Below are 13,412 nucleotides of genomic sequence, written 5' to 3'. Positions count from 1 at the left end.
ATCATTGCATGCCCCCTTGCTCTTGTGTGATGAGACAGAGAGAACAGAAGCTCTGCTCTTCCTCCTCGATGCCAGTCATTGTTTCATAGACTTCTGTCATGTTGTCCCATTTTATTTGTCTCCTTTTCAAGAGTAACAATCCCAATCTTTTCCTTCTCTTGTCATTCATCGCTTTTTCAGGCCCAGGATAATTCTCATTGCCATTCTCTGAACCTTCTTTTTGAGATTGGATAACCAGCCTTTTGTGGGGGAGCTTTTCAAAAGCCTTTTGGAAACATACATAAATTATGTCCACCAGTTTTCCTTTATCCCCTATTTTGACACGTTTAAAGAATTCTAAGATTAGTGAGACACAATTTTCCTTTGCAGAATCATGATCTTCCTGATGTTTTATTGTTCTGTTTTTAATTAGCAGTTCAGCTGGTTTTCCAAGTACAAATGTAAGGCTTACTGGTCTATAATTCCCTGGATCTCTTCTAGAGACTTTTCTAACATAGGTGCAAAATTTGTCGCTCTGCAATCCTCTGGTACTGTAGTTGTTAATGAGAAATTGCTTGTTTTTGTTAGCAGCTGAGCCACTTCATTCTAAGCTCCTTCAGACCTCTTGGATGTATACAACTTGGGCTTGATGACTTATTGGTTTTTAACTTATCAGTGTGTTCCATCACCTCTTCTTCTGACACCTCAATCTCTGGTAGTGCCTCACCTTTATTATCAGAAAAGGGTAGAAAAGTGATGAGAGAGCAAGTCTAAAACAGAGGGAAACTCTGAACTGGATTATGAAATGAAAGGCAAGCCAGTGGAGTTGTTTGAGTGCAAGAGTGATGTGGTGGCTATTCTCTGACTATGGGAAGAGTTGGGCTGCAACATTCTGAAATCTGGATTTTGAAGAAGCAACAGAGAAGAAAGTCAAGGCAAGAAGATGTGAAGGTCTGGATGTGGATTTTGACACAGATGTTCAGTGGGAGGGTGAATCCTGGGAAAGAGTAATAATTATTACTTATCAGCTGTATAACACTTCCATCTACCTATCTCAAAGCACTTTAGATGTCTGGCTAATGCTTAAAGAGACAGATAGGTACTAATGGACAGTAAGTTAGACATGAGGTTGCTAAGCAATATGTCAAAAGAGAAGCTCAGTGCAATTTTGAGCTGTATACATAGAGACATATCACAGAGCTGGGAGGTAACAGTCTGTCTCCGCACAGGGCTGATGCCACCACTCCTGGAAGAGTGTGTTCAGCTCTGCACTCCTCATTACCAGAAAGAGCGAGACAAGCTGGAGGGAGTTCAGAGAAGTGAAAATGCTCAGAGGGCTTGAAGGATCGATTTTGTGTGTGTGTGTGTGTGTGTGTAAGGAAAATTAAATACAGATAACTTGGTTTAGCAACAACTGACAGGGAACAAGGTTGTGGTCTGCTGAGGACTGTTGGAATTGCAAGCTCTCTCTTTAAGGATTGGGGTGGGGTGTTCCTGGTCCTGCCTACAGGCTAGGGGAGTCTGTAAAGAAATGTCTGGGAGCAAGAGATAACAAGCAAGGTATGTCTCTCTGCTTGAGGAACAGCCTGTTCTCTGTGTTTTGGGGTATCATCCTTCTGAATTCTAAGGGCATGGCTACGCTTGCAGATGTAGAGCGCTGTGAGTTAAACCAGCCCTCGGAGACCGCAGCAGGGAAAGTGTTCACACTGTCAGCTGTCAAGTGCACTGGCGTGGCCACATTTGCAGCACTTGCAGCGGCATTCGGAGCAGTGCATTATGGGCAGCTATCCCACAGAGCACCTCTTCCCATTTTGACGCTGTGGCTTGTGGGAAGGGGGCAAAATGGTGCGGGGCATTTTGGGTCCTGTCCCAATGCCCCGTGATGCATCGCTTTGCATCCCAGCAATCCCTGTGCTTCTGTCCACATTTGGCGCCATCTTTAAACATTTTTTGTACTGCACACTTGGTCTTCCCTTTCAGTCTGTGGGAATGGATCCCGAACTGCTGAGGAATATGTTGATGGGTCTTGCCAGCACATCATGAATTGCAGTCGAGTTACTCCTTAAGCTACAAAGTGACAGTGAGGAGTCCGACCATGATGTCGACTTGCATAACACATATGACACAAGATTGCTTGTGGCATTCACAGAGGTGCTGACCATAGTGGAATGCCACTTTTGGGCTCAGGAAACAATCACTAAGTGGTGGGATCACATCGTCATGCAAGTCTGGGATGACGAGCAGTGGCTGCAGAACTTTCGGATGAGAAAAGCCACTTTCATGGGACTGTGTGCTGAGCTCGCCCCCACCCTGCGGCGCAAGGACACGAGATTGAGAGCTGCCCGGCCGGTGGAGAAGCGGGTGGCTATTGCAATCTGGAAGCTGGCAACTCCAGACAGCTACTGATCGGTTGCTAACCAGTTTGGAGAGGGAAAGCCGACTGTTGGAATTGTGTTGATGCAAGTTTGCAAGGCCATTAATCACATCCTGCTCAGAAGAACCGTGACTCTGGGAAATGTGCATGACATTGTGGCTGGCTTACCTTTTAATGATGTGGCTCATGAAACCCTACACAGGGAGTCTTGACAGCAGCAAGGAGCGGTTCAACAACAGGCTGAGTCGGTGCAGAATGACTTTGGAGTGTGTTTTTGGCTGTTTAAAAGGTCACTGGCATTGTCTGTATGGGAAGCTGGACCTGGGCGATGATAACATCCCCACGGTTATATCCGCATACTGTACGCTCCATAACATTTGTGAAGGGAAGGGTGAAAAATTCACTCAGGCATGGACCTCAGAGGTTCAACATCTGGAGGCTGAATTTGAACAGCCAGAGAGCAGGGCTATTAGAGGGGCCCAGTGTGGGGCTGCAAGGATTAGGGGTGCCTTGAGGGAGCAATTTGAGGCTGAAAGCCACCAGTAATGTTTGGTGCCCTGCACAGGAGTGAAGTGCAGTGGTTCCAATGTTTGCTACGTATGATGCACTGACTTGCAGTGCCTGTTGCTTTCCTGGACTACGGCATCTTATACTTAATGCAATAATAAAGAATGTTTTCAAAGCCAAAAAAATCATTTATTGAAAAGAAACAGAACTGCTTGAGAAACAGAAAGGGCATGACACATCTGTGCTGTTTGGGACGAGGGAAGGGGGTGGAGTGGGGAACAGGACAATCACAGATTTGTGTATGTCCTGTTATCATACTCAGCCTTCCTGTCTGGAGTGCCATTCAATGAGTGCTGCACTTCAGGCTGGCTAAAATACATGGTGATGGGGGCTGAGTGCAGTGGGTAAAGGTTATAGTTTGCAGGGCTGGGTGGTGAAACTACAGGTGTTGGAGGTAGCTGGTGGAGATAAGAGCCTGGAGGTTGTAGAAAGTGGGTTGGTGGTGACATGGGGGCACAAGGGAAAGAGTTTTGGGACAAGGGTTGCAGGGGGGTGCAGGTGCGGAAGTGCTCCGCCTGCCTTGCTATAGTCTGCTTGGCACTCCATGCTTTGGTGCTGGCGATCCGCATTCTGCTGGCAGACCCTCCTTTCACTCTCCTGCCACTCCTGCACTTTTTTATTTTCATTAAGGAACTGCTGTATGACTTCATGCAGCATGTCCTCTTTGCTTCTTCGCGGTCACTTCCTGGTTCTTTGGAGTCTTTTGGCCGGTGATAACAAGGATGACTGGGTTCTCAAGGTTGCATCTGTAAAGCCAAAATACAACATTTAACAGGCAGCATTGTTCACACCAGACAGAGTAATGATTCGGCCATACTTAAAGACAAGCACAGTGTGCACAATAGCAGAAACTGACCATCCCAAAGTGAGCGCACATAACACACAGGAGCCCCAAATGGTGAGTAAGCACAAGGGCAAGGGGGAATGATTGTTTCACGGCTATACTGTCCTCTGGGGTTCTGTGCCTTGGGGAGAGCCAACAGCTGCAGGGGGCCCATATACTGAACACTGTCCCCACATTTTCCACAGGATGAGTTCATCCTGGAAGATATCTTGCTGCTGAGGGTGACCTGGGAAGCAAGGTAGGGGTCTTCTACTACAATGCGGCTTCTGCCCTGGCCCATATGCAGCTTGCCTGTGTGCAGCAATGGTCCCCCCACCCGTCACAGCACAGTGGCGTGGACATGTTAGCCTTACTGGGACAAGAAGCGCAGTAGCTTTGCCAAGGAACCTGCGCAAGCGCATTGCCCAGCTTCTGCATGAGACCTTTGAAGAGATCACTGAGGCTGATTACCACGATGTGAGAAAGCACATCAATGCCCTATTCCGCAGCTAGGCATGCATGCAGCCCTAACCCTCCTCGCCCCAAGAGCCCGCACCGAACAACTTTCTTCCCAAAATAAAAGCTGCTTACGGGGCACCTCCGCTGTTGTTTGTTCTTCCCCAAGCACTGTCCGCTGTGACTGGCTACCGTCCTCCTGGCTTGAAAACAGCTCCTGGCTGCATGCATCTAGGGATGCCGGGCTGTCCCCCTCCTCCTCAGCACCCTCACTCCTGCTTTCCTCCTCCTCTTGCCTTGTTGAACTGGGCTCTGAAGTGCCCATGGTGTTCTTCGGAGTGGAGGTGGCATCGCCCCCAAGTATTGTGTCCAGCTCTTTGTAGAAATGGCAGGTCGCGGGGGCAGCACTGGAGGAGCGGTTTGCCTCGAGCACTTTGCGGTAGGCATTCTGCAGCTCCTTCACTTTAACCCTGCACTGCAGTGCATCCCGGTCATGGCCCCTTTCCATCATGTCCCTTGATATCTGCCCGAAGGTATCGTAATTCCTACAGCTGGAGCACAGCTGGGACTGGACAGCTTCCTCCTCCCAAGCACTGATGAGGTCCAGCACCTCGCCATTGCTCAATACTGGGGATTGCCTGGCGTGTGGAGGCATGGCCACCTGGAAAGATGCTCTGAGAGCTCTCCACACCTGGCTGAGCAAACAGGAAGGGGATTTTCAAAGGTCTGACGGTTGGTCACCTGAGGGCAGGGCAGTAGAGTTCAAAGTGATGACCATAGTGGCTAGACAAGGCATTGTGGGACACTTCTGGAGGCTGATCAGAGCACATTAATAGACCAGGGCGTCCACACTGGCACCGCGGCGCTCCAGCCGGGGCGCAGCAAGCGTTATGCTTCTCGTGGAGGTGGATTACCAGGAGTGCTCCAGCTGCGGAGTCCAAGTGCTCTACGTGCCTTGCCAGTGTGGATGCATCATGAGTCAGGGTGCCCAGGGCTGCTTTAATGCGCTCTAACTCACAAGTGTAGCCAAGCCCTAAGAAATAAAGTAGTATTACGTTGCTACCTTCCAGCAAGAGTATTTGTTTTTATCCAACTTCTGTGTATATGCTGTGAACATAACAGGGGAAACTGGCACTGAGTATGGGATTTAAAAAAAAAATAGAGGAAGAGAGAAAAGATAAAATGGCTATATATGGCAATATGGACAGTTTCCAATTTAATGAACAAGAGGAGGATTTTGCAACTTATATTCAGAGACTTGAGCTGTAAGAGCCTACAATATGAAAGGTGTAGATCTCAAAGAGGGAGAAGATTTATTTAAAATAGAACATCGGCTAGGGACTTGTAAAAGAGTAAAGAGATGAAATAAAAGGAAGATTTTGGCTAAATAGTCTAATGCACTTCCTGGTTGTGAGATGTGTTGTGTTGATGTAAATTCCACTGCTTGTGACATTTAAAGTAAGACTGGCCAAAACAAGAAAATGTGCAGTGCACTGGCCCCAGGGAAATGGACTGAACAGTGTAATAAGCCTTTTCTGCTTCTAACTTCTGTGTTTCTATTAAAAGAACAGTGGGTCAAGTGTTGAACTGAGGCAGAACATAGGAATTGTCATATAGGATGAGACCTGAGGTCCTTCTAGTCCATTATAGTGGCCAGCACCAGATACTTTAGACCACCACAGCAGCCAGGGGTATTGGCAGAGTTACTGGTGCAGAGGTGGAGTTATCACCAGAAGCAGATGGAACAATGGAACTGCAACAAGAAAAAACAGAGAAGACATTTACATAGCAGCAACAAGAGACAGCTGCGCAGATCTCTGGAAGGATGGAATGATTCAGTGGTTAAGGTTGCACTAGCGAAGGAGAATGAAGAGAGAGAAGAATCCCTCAGCAGCAGAAGATGAGATCATTACACCAGGCTGCTTCTGTGTTGTGGCTCTGCCAGAACCCAGCCTGAAATCACTCTAGAATATTGTCTTATGGAAACCAAGAGGAGGCTACTTTCTTTAGGACTTTTCTGAGAAAGGGAAAGTTGGAAATAGGGTTAGACTAAGTGTGTGTCAGTGTGAGCAGGAGGAGAGTGAACATTGACAGATTTTAAAGAGTCAAGGAGAAAGTAACAGAAGAAAATAAATTGTTGACAATTGTAATAATAGGAGGGTGGAGGGAACCAAATTATAGCAGTGGGGCACAAGGACCTAGATATGAAGAATGCTCCAGGGCAAGAAGGTGGAAATAATTGGTTGGGAGGAGCGAAGGGAGTTGTTGGAGGAGGCAATATTAAAGTGAATTAGAGCAATCTTATATTGAAAGGAAGTGACATGTTTTAGCCATTCAGAAATAAATGCACACAAGCTTCAGTTACATTACATGTATACACACCTCTCCTATTATATGTATTAATGAAGTCAGTAGGAAATTAATCAGGAATAACAGTGCTTTTGAAATTGGCTGCTGTTCAATTAAAAAAAAAATCAAATGCTCTCCCTGGACCACAGAACTCTTTGGTACTGTAAAGAGGTCCACTCACCCCATATGTGCCTCCTTGCGGCTAGGTCTGGGAATTAACTCTTGTCCCATGTGGTGCCCCCTTCTGTTCACGCTATGACGCCTGTCTCTCTCTCTGACTCAAGGTGCCCCCTCTTCATGGCTCAGTCCTCTGGCCAGGTCACTATATAGTTCCCCCCCGCCTCTTCTGGGGTAACAGAGTCCCACTGGATAAGCTGTCCAAATGCTGTCTCAAACAGCCTTCCATTCCAAGTCTCCAGGTCTCCTTCCAGGTGCAGCCAGGTACCCTAATTGGCCTCTCAGGCCCACGTTAACCCTTTCAGGGCCCATGTGGGGCATGCACCCCAGCACAAGGCTTTCTGCTTCTGATGTACTTAAAGAATCTCTTGTTTTTACACCGTTAGCTATTTGCTCTTTGAATGTCTTTTTGGCCCTTTTCATTTCATTCTCTTACTCCCAGCTGTAATTTATTTTCCTGTTTATTGGCATCACTAGGGTCCAGTTTTCAAATGTAGATGGATTTCTGTTTGGCTTGAATAGCCTATCAAACTTGCCATTTAATCATATTGGCTTCCTTCTTTTTGCTCAGCAGTCTGCATGTCTTTTGAGACTCTATTATTGTTTTTTTAGCATCATCTAGGCCACCTTTAGGGATTTTACTTCCTTTCCTTTTAACTTTAGGGTCTTTTTGACTGACTTTCTCATTTTAATGAAATCTCCCTTACCAAAGTTTAGTGTCACTTTGTAGTATGGGATCTGTCCCTTGTATGTTGAACCTAATTATGTTGTGGACCCTATTAAACAGTAGCTCACTTACTGTCACTTCTTGAATTTGCTCCTGTGTGTTACTTAAGATGAAGTCAAGAACAGTCTCTACTGTGTGCTGTAGAATTAGCTGTTCTAAGAAGCAATAATTTAAAGTGTTGAAAAATTGTCATGCCATTTGAGCATTTATAGATGGGTAGTTCAACTTATTTTATTTTTAGTTAGATTTTACTGCTGCTTTGATTTTTCACTGTTGTGCATTCAATTTCCTTTTCTTGATCTGGAATTTGGGCCTATATTTACATTCTTATAGTTTGGGATTGGTATCCATATAGATTCAACTGTGTGGTCTTCTTCACTCAGAATTTTTGATCTCACTAGATTCAATGGAATCTTTTAAGATGCAGCACTACTTCGGCCTAGTCTGTCTTTTCTGTATAGTTTGCAACCAGATATTACAATGTCCCACTCGTCTTTGTCATTCCACCAAGTTTTCACTTTTCACAAAATGATCACTCTATACCTGACCTCTCAGTCCTTTTCTTCAAAGGAAACCTGCACAACACCTTCAAAAGACGACTCAGGGAGTGGGAACTTAAATTCATAACTTTGGTAGCTACTAAAAATCATGGACTCAATAAAGACACTGGATTTATGGTTTAATCCATGAACCTCCCTCTTTTGTCCATGACTGCAGAAGTGTTAATGGGCCACTTCACCTTGAATGGTCTTTTGCAATGTGTTAACACCTTATGCTTAATCTGAAGAGCTTTTTGCAAACTCAGAAGCTTGTCTTTCACCAACAGAAGTTGGTCTAATAAAAGACCAACCTATACCGGAAACCTACTGACCACTATACTTACCTACATGCCTCCAGCTTTCATCCAGACCACATCACACAATCCATTGTCTACAGCCAAGCTCTAAAATACAACCGCATTTGCTCCAATCCCTCAGACAGAGACAAACACCTAAAGGATCTCTATCAAGCATTCTTAAAACTACAATACCCACCTGGTGAAGTGAAGAAACAGATTGACAAGGTCAGAAGGGTACCCAGAAGTCACCTACTACAAGACAGGCCCAACAAAGAAAGTAACAGAACGCCACTAGCCTTCACCTACAGCCCCCAAATAAATTCTGTCCAGCACATCATCAAGGATCTACAACCTATCCTGAAGGACAATCCCTCACTCTCACAGAGCTTGGGAGACAGGCCAGTCCTCGCTTACAGACAGCCCCCCAACCTGAAACAAATACTCACCAGCAACTATACACCACACAACAAAAACACCAACCCAGGAACCAAACCCTGGTGCCAACTCTGTCCACATATCTATTCAAGGGACACCATTATAGGACCTAACCACATCAGCTACACCATCCAGGGCTCGTTCACCTGCACATCTACCAATGTGATATATGCCATCATGTGCCAGCAATGTCCCTCTGCCATGTACATTGGCCAGACCAGACAATCTCTACGCAAAAGAATAAATGGACACAAATCTGACATCAGGAATCATAACATTCAAAAACCAGTAGGAGAACACTTCAGTCTCTCTGATCACTCAATAACAGACCTAAAATAAAAGATACTACCTCACCCACCTTGTCTCACCAAGTTTCTGTCATTCCTATTGTATCCGTAAATCACCATCTATTGGAAGGCATTCCAATTAGTCTAGAAAGCAGCACTGTCTGAGACATAAAGATAGACTAGGCAGAAAGCAATGGAGATTACAATGTATAGCCATCCCTCCATTGTTTGGGAGCATATACAAGTTGTGACCTGATAGGTCTTTCCCATCCCTGATTTCTATGAGCCAGTCTGTGTGTTTTCTTAGCTGGGCTTTATCAACCAAATGTTTTAAATTTTTATCTGCTGAATGTACTGCTTGTGAAAGTGAGAGTTGGAGACAGAAATACTGTGAGCAGTGGTGAGCTTGAGCTGGTTCGCACCGGTTCGCGCGATCCGGTTGTTAAATTTAGCAGCCCTTTTAGAACCGGTTGTTCCAGCAGTTCTATAAGGGCTGCTAAATTTAACAAAAGCTCCGGCCCAAACTCACTTCCCCCTCCTCTCCTGCTCCGCCCCTTTCTCCTCCCCCGCCCCTGCTTCCTGCGAATCAGATGTTCGCGGGAAGCCTGAACAGGCAGGCAGGCAGGCAGGTAAGCTGGGCCGGGGAGGTCCGGCTGGGCTCCTGCTCCAGCCGGGCGGCGCGGCGGGGGCTGGGCTCCTGCCGCCCCAGGGTCCGGGTGGCGCGGCGGGGGCTGGGCTCCTGCCGCCCCGGGGTCCGGGCGGCGCGGCGGGGCGCGGCGGGGGCTGGGCTCCTGCCGCCCCGGGGTCTGGGGGGCACAGCGGGGCGCGGCGGGGGCTGGGCTCCTGCCGCCCCGGGGTCCGGGGGGCGCGGCGGGGGCTGGGCTCCTGCCGCCCCGGGGTCCGGGGGGCACGGCGGGGCGCGGCGGGGCTGGGCTCCTGCCGCCCCGGGGTCTGGGCGGCGTGGCGGGGCGCGGCGGGGGCTGGGCTCCTGCTGCCCCGGGGTCCGGGCGGCGCGGCGGGGGCTGGGCTCCTGCTGCCCTGGGGTCCGGGCGGCGCGGCGGGGGCTGGGCTCCTGCCGCCCCGGGGTCCGGGCGGCGCGGCGGGGGCTGGGCTCCTGCTGCCCTGGGGTCCGGGCGGCGCGGCGGGGGCTGGGCTCCTGCTGCCCCGGGGTCCGGGTCCGGCCCAGCGGCGCGGCTCAGCTCCAGCCCCAGCCCAGCTGGGCCCCCATCTCCAGGCAGCAAGGTAAGGGGAGCAGGGAGGGGGTGTTGGAAGAGGGCAGGGGAGTTGAGGGGGGTGGACTAGTGTTGGAGCAGTCAGAGGGCAGGGAACAGGGGGATTGAATGGGGGCAAGGGTCGGGGGGGCAGTCAGAAAGGAGCAGGGGTTGGATGGGGCGGTGGGGGGCAGTTAGGGGTAAGGATTCCAGGGACAGTCAGGGGACAGAGAGAAGGGGTGGTTGGATGGGGTAGGGGTCCCGGGGTGCCATCAGGAATGAGAGAAGGGGTTGGATGGGGTAGCAAGGGGCAGTCAGGGGACAGGGAAGGGGGGTGGATAGGGCATGGGTAGCAGGGGGCTGTCAAGGAACATGGGGGGGTTGGATGGGACAGGAGTCGGGGGGGCATGACCCCTCATGGGGTGAGGAGGAGGGAACCGGTTGTTAATATTTTGGCAGCTCATCACTGACTGTGAGGCAGGGTCTGTGCTAGTTTCCCAGAACCCCCAGCCTTCTGTCCCATACAGTGCTGCCTGTGCAACACAGAGATGACCTATAAATCTCTTGCTGTTCCAATGCCAGCATTACCATATAGCTCTAACCTGCATTCCCCCTCCTTGTTCCACTCCTGTGCCTGCCTCCTTACTGTTTTTTCCAATGCACTTCATTTATGGCCAGCAGCACCTGTGGTTATTCCAGTCCTGGGATTCCCACATAGCTGTGCCAATAAATCTTAGTCCTTCCCTGCAGTAGTCCCTGATACTCTGTTACTGGGCTCTCCAGACATAGCTCTGATACTGCACCTCTGGCCTGCCCAGCATTACTCCCTGTCCTCTCCCCTTTTCCTGCTTTATGTTTTTACATTCCCAACTCTTCCTGCTGTGTGGAATGTGCAAGGGCTGAGCCATCACTGGAATGAGTTGAGTTGGGCTTGCAGAAAAGCTATGTACATATCCTTTCTGCTCCTCCCCACTCCAAGCCTCCCCATTCCTCAAACTACCGGCTCCCTTGAAGGAAGATCAAACCTGCAGATGGCGGAGGAGGAGGGGATTAGTGAATGCTGGTGAATGGGATAGCTGGGGCTTGCTGTGATTTTTTTCCCCCCTGTGTGGGGTCAGTTCCCTAATCCAGAAGTGAAAGATTGTGTCTGCCCCTTGCTGCAGGAAACAGGATGTTGAAATTTCCCTTTCACAGATTAATCTGGTTACACTGTTCTTTGCATCTTGCATAGTCTTTTTGTCATCTCCCTTTAGCATGGGAGGTGAGAGAAGAGTAGGTAATGCAACCCACCATAACTTACAGTGCTCTGCATGAACCTCAGAGAACAAAGAAAGAAAGCAACAGAGAAAAAGGGACACAACCCAGATAACATCATAATCCATCTATTTATCATAAGAACTCTGAGATGTCTATTTTGGAGGTGGCTAAGGTCTGAATAGCTTGGTCAGAAAACACTGATTTGACAAAACTGAAATATTTCACAGAAACACTCAGATTTCATACAAATTTTCAATGAGAAATTAATGAAACATTTCAGCCTTATTGAAATGAAATAATTTTGGAAATATTTAAATATGCAAAACATTTTATTTCAGCTTTTTGTCCCGACTCAGAACAAAATGAAATATTGGAATTTCCTGCAGAATGGAAATTCCATTTTGTAATTGGCTTTTGATTTAGTTGGGGATTGGTCCTGCTTTGAGCAGGCGGTTGGACTAGATGACCTCCTGAAATCCCTTCCAACCCTGATATTCTACGATTCAAGCTCTGCCGTAAATACTAGTAGTTCAGCTCCCTACGGTTCAGGGCTTCAGCTGACCATGGAAGTGCCAGAGCCAGCAGTAACCACATTACCCACTCAAGGTTAAGAATATCCAAATGATTGTGAAAAATATGGCCTTTCCAATGGCACACAGCAGGATCTTCAACTCCTAAAGTTGAAGAGTCGTCTTTGGCCTGAATATTTAGACAAACACTATATCCCAGTGTTTAATAGAATCTTGTGCTGATCATAGGTGCTGGACTGACAGTTTTGAAAAAGATTGCTTAATGCATTCCTGGAAGGGGCTCAGATACTACAGTGATAGGCATGGTATAAGAAACTGAAGAAATAAAATATAATGTCTCTCTTTCAACCTCAGGGCACATACATCAAGGACGGTAGCAGCACAAGCTTCCCACCACACTGGCCTTTTGTCTCAGTCTTGACCTGAAAGAATTCACCTCCAGGGTTGTTCAGTGTCTGTGGCCCATTCAATTCTTGGCTTGCCTGGGCCTTTGTTTTTGGAGAGATCTGTGATGCCAGTGGTAGGGTTGGTTTATGGGGTGTGGACACCTTTCCCAGTAGGAAATAGTCAGAGATTTGTCTCATTTCACAACAAGTAAACCTTCAAAAACCTATAAAATTCCTGGCCACTCCTTCTCCATTTCCAAAGCTAACTTTTTTTTTTTTGAGCTTTTATAATCTCTCTTGAATGGCTGGGCTCTTTGTTCTTCAGAGCCTTCGCTTTGCTCCTTCGGTATAATTTAAATACAAAATATTTGATCATAAGTTCGTATTGTTACAGGGGAGATGTCACAGCACGGCAGGAAATAAGGCAAGGATGAGCACATCATGGCCTCCCACTCATTCTCTGTGACTGTTTCTGTGAATGGAGAAGGCAGATAGGTGAGTCCCCCACTGGGAACAAGACAAGCCTGCACATACCAGAGTCTGCTTTTCCTGCTCTTGGTTGCTGTCGAGGGGGTGGGGAGTGGTGGTAAGATGAAGGATGAAGGTCCCATGCAGAGAGCCACACAGGATATACCAGATCTCAGTGTTTGTTCCATCAGCCACTTCCATGCAGGAATTGGGGAAGGCGAGGGAAGCAAGACAGAACACAGCAAACTTCCCGAATGTCATGTGGAAGAGAATTAACATGCCACCTGAGATTCCAGCGATGTGAGCTTCCTCTCAGCAGTGCCCTCCCAATGCAAGCCAGGGACTCTGATACTCTCCTGATGGCAGTGCAGGGCTGCATGGGCAGTGCCATCTGTGACTCCAGTTGGGGCAGAACAGCACAAACTCGCTTTCAGGGCTGGAACGCTACAGGGAGAAGTAGGAGTAATGGAAATTGAAATGCAAATTCTTCTGAGTGGAGAAAAGGCCCCATAAATCAGGAGTGACAAGAACACAAAGACACCATCAGG

Source organism: Mauremys mutica, chromosome 1, assembly GCF_020497125.1.
Source record: "Mauremys mutica isolate MM-2020 ecotype Southern chromosome 1, ASM2049712v1, whole genome shotgun sequence".
NCBI lineage: Eukaryota > Metazoa > Chordata > Testudines > Geoemydidae > Mauremys > Mauremys mutica.
Note: the sequence above shows the minus strand (reverse complement) of the source record.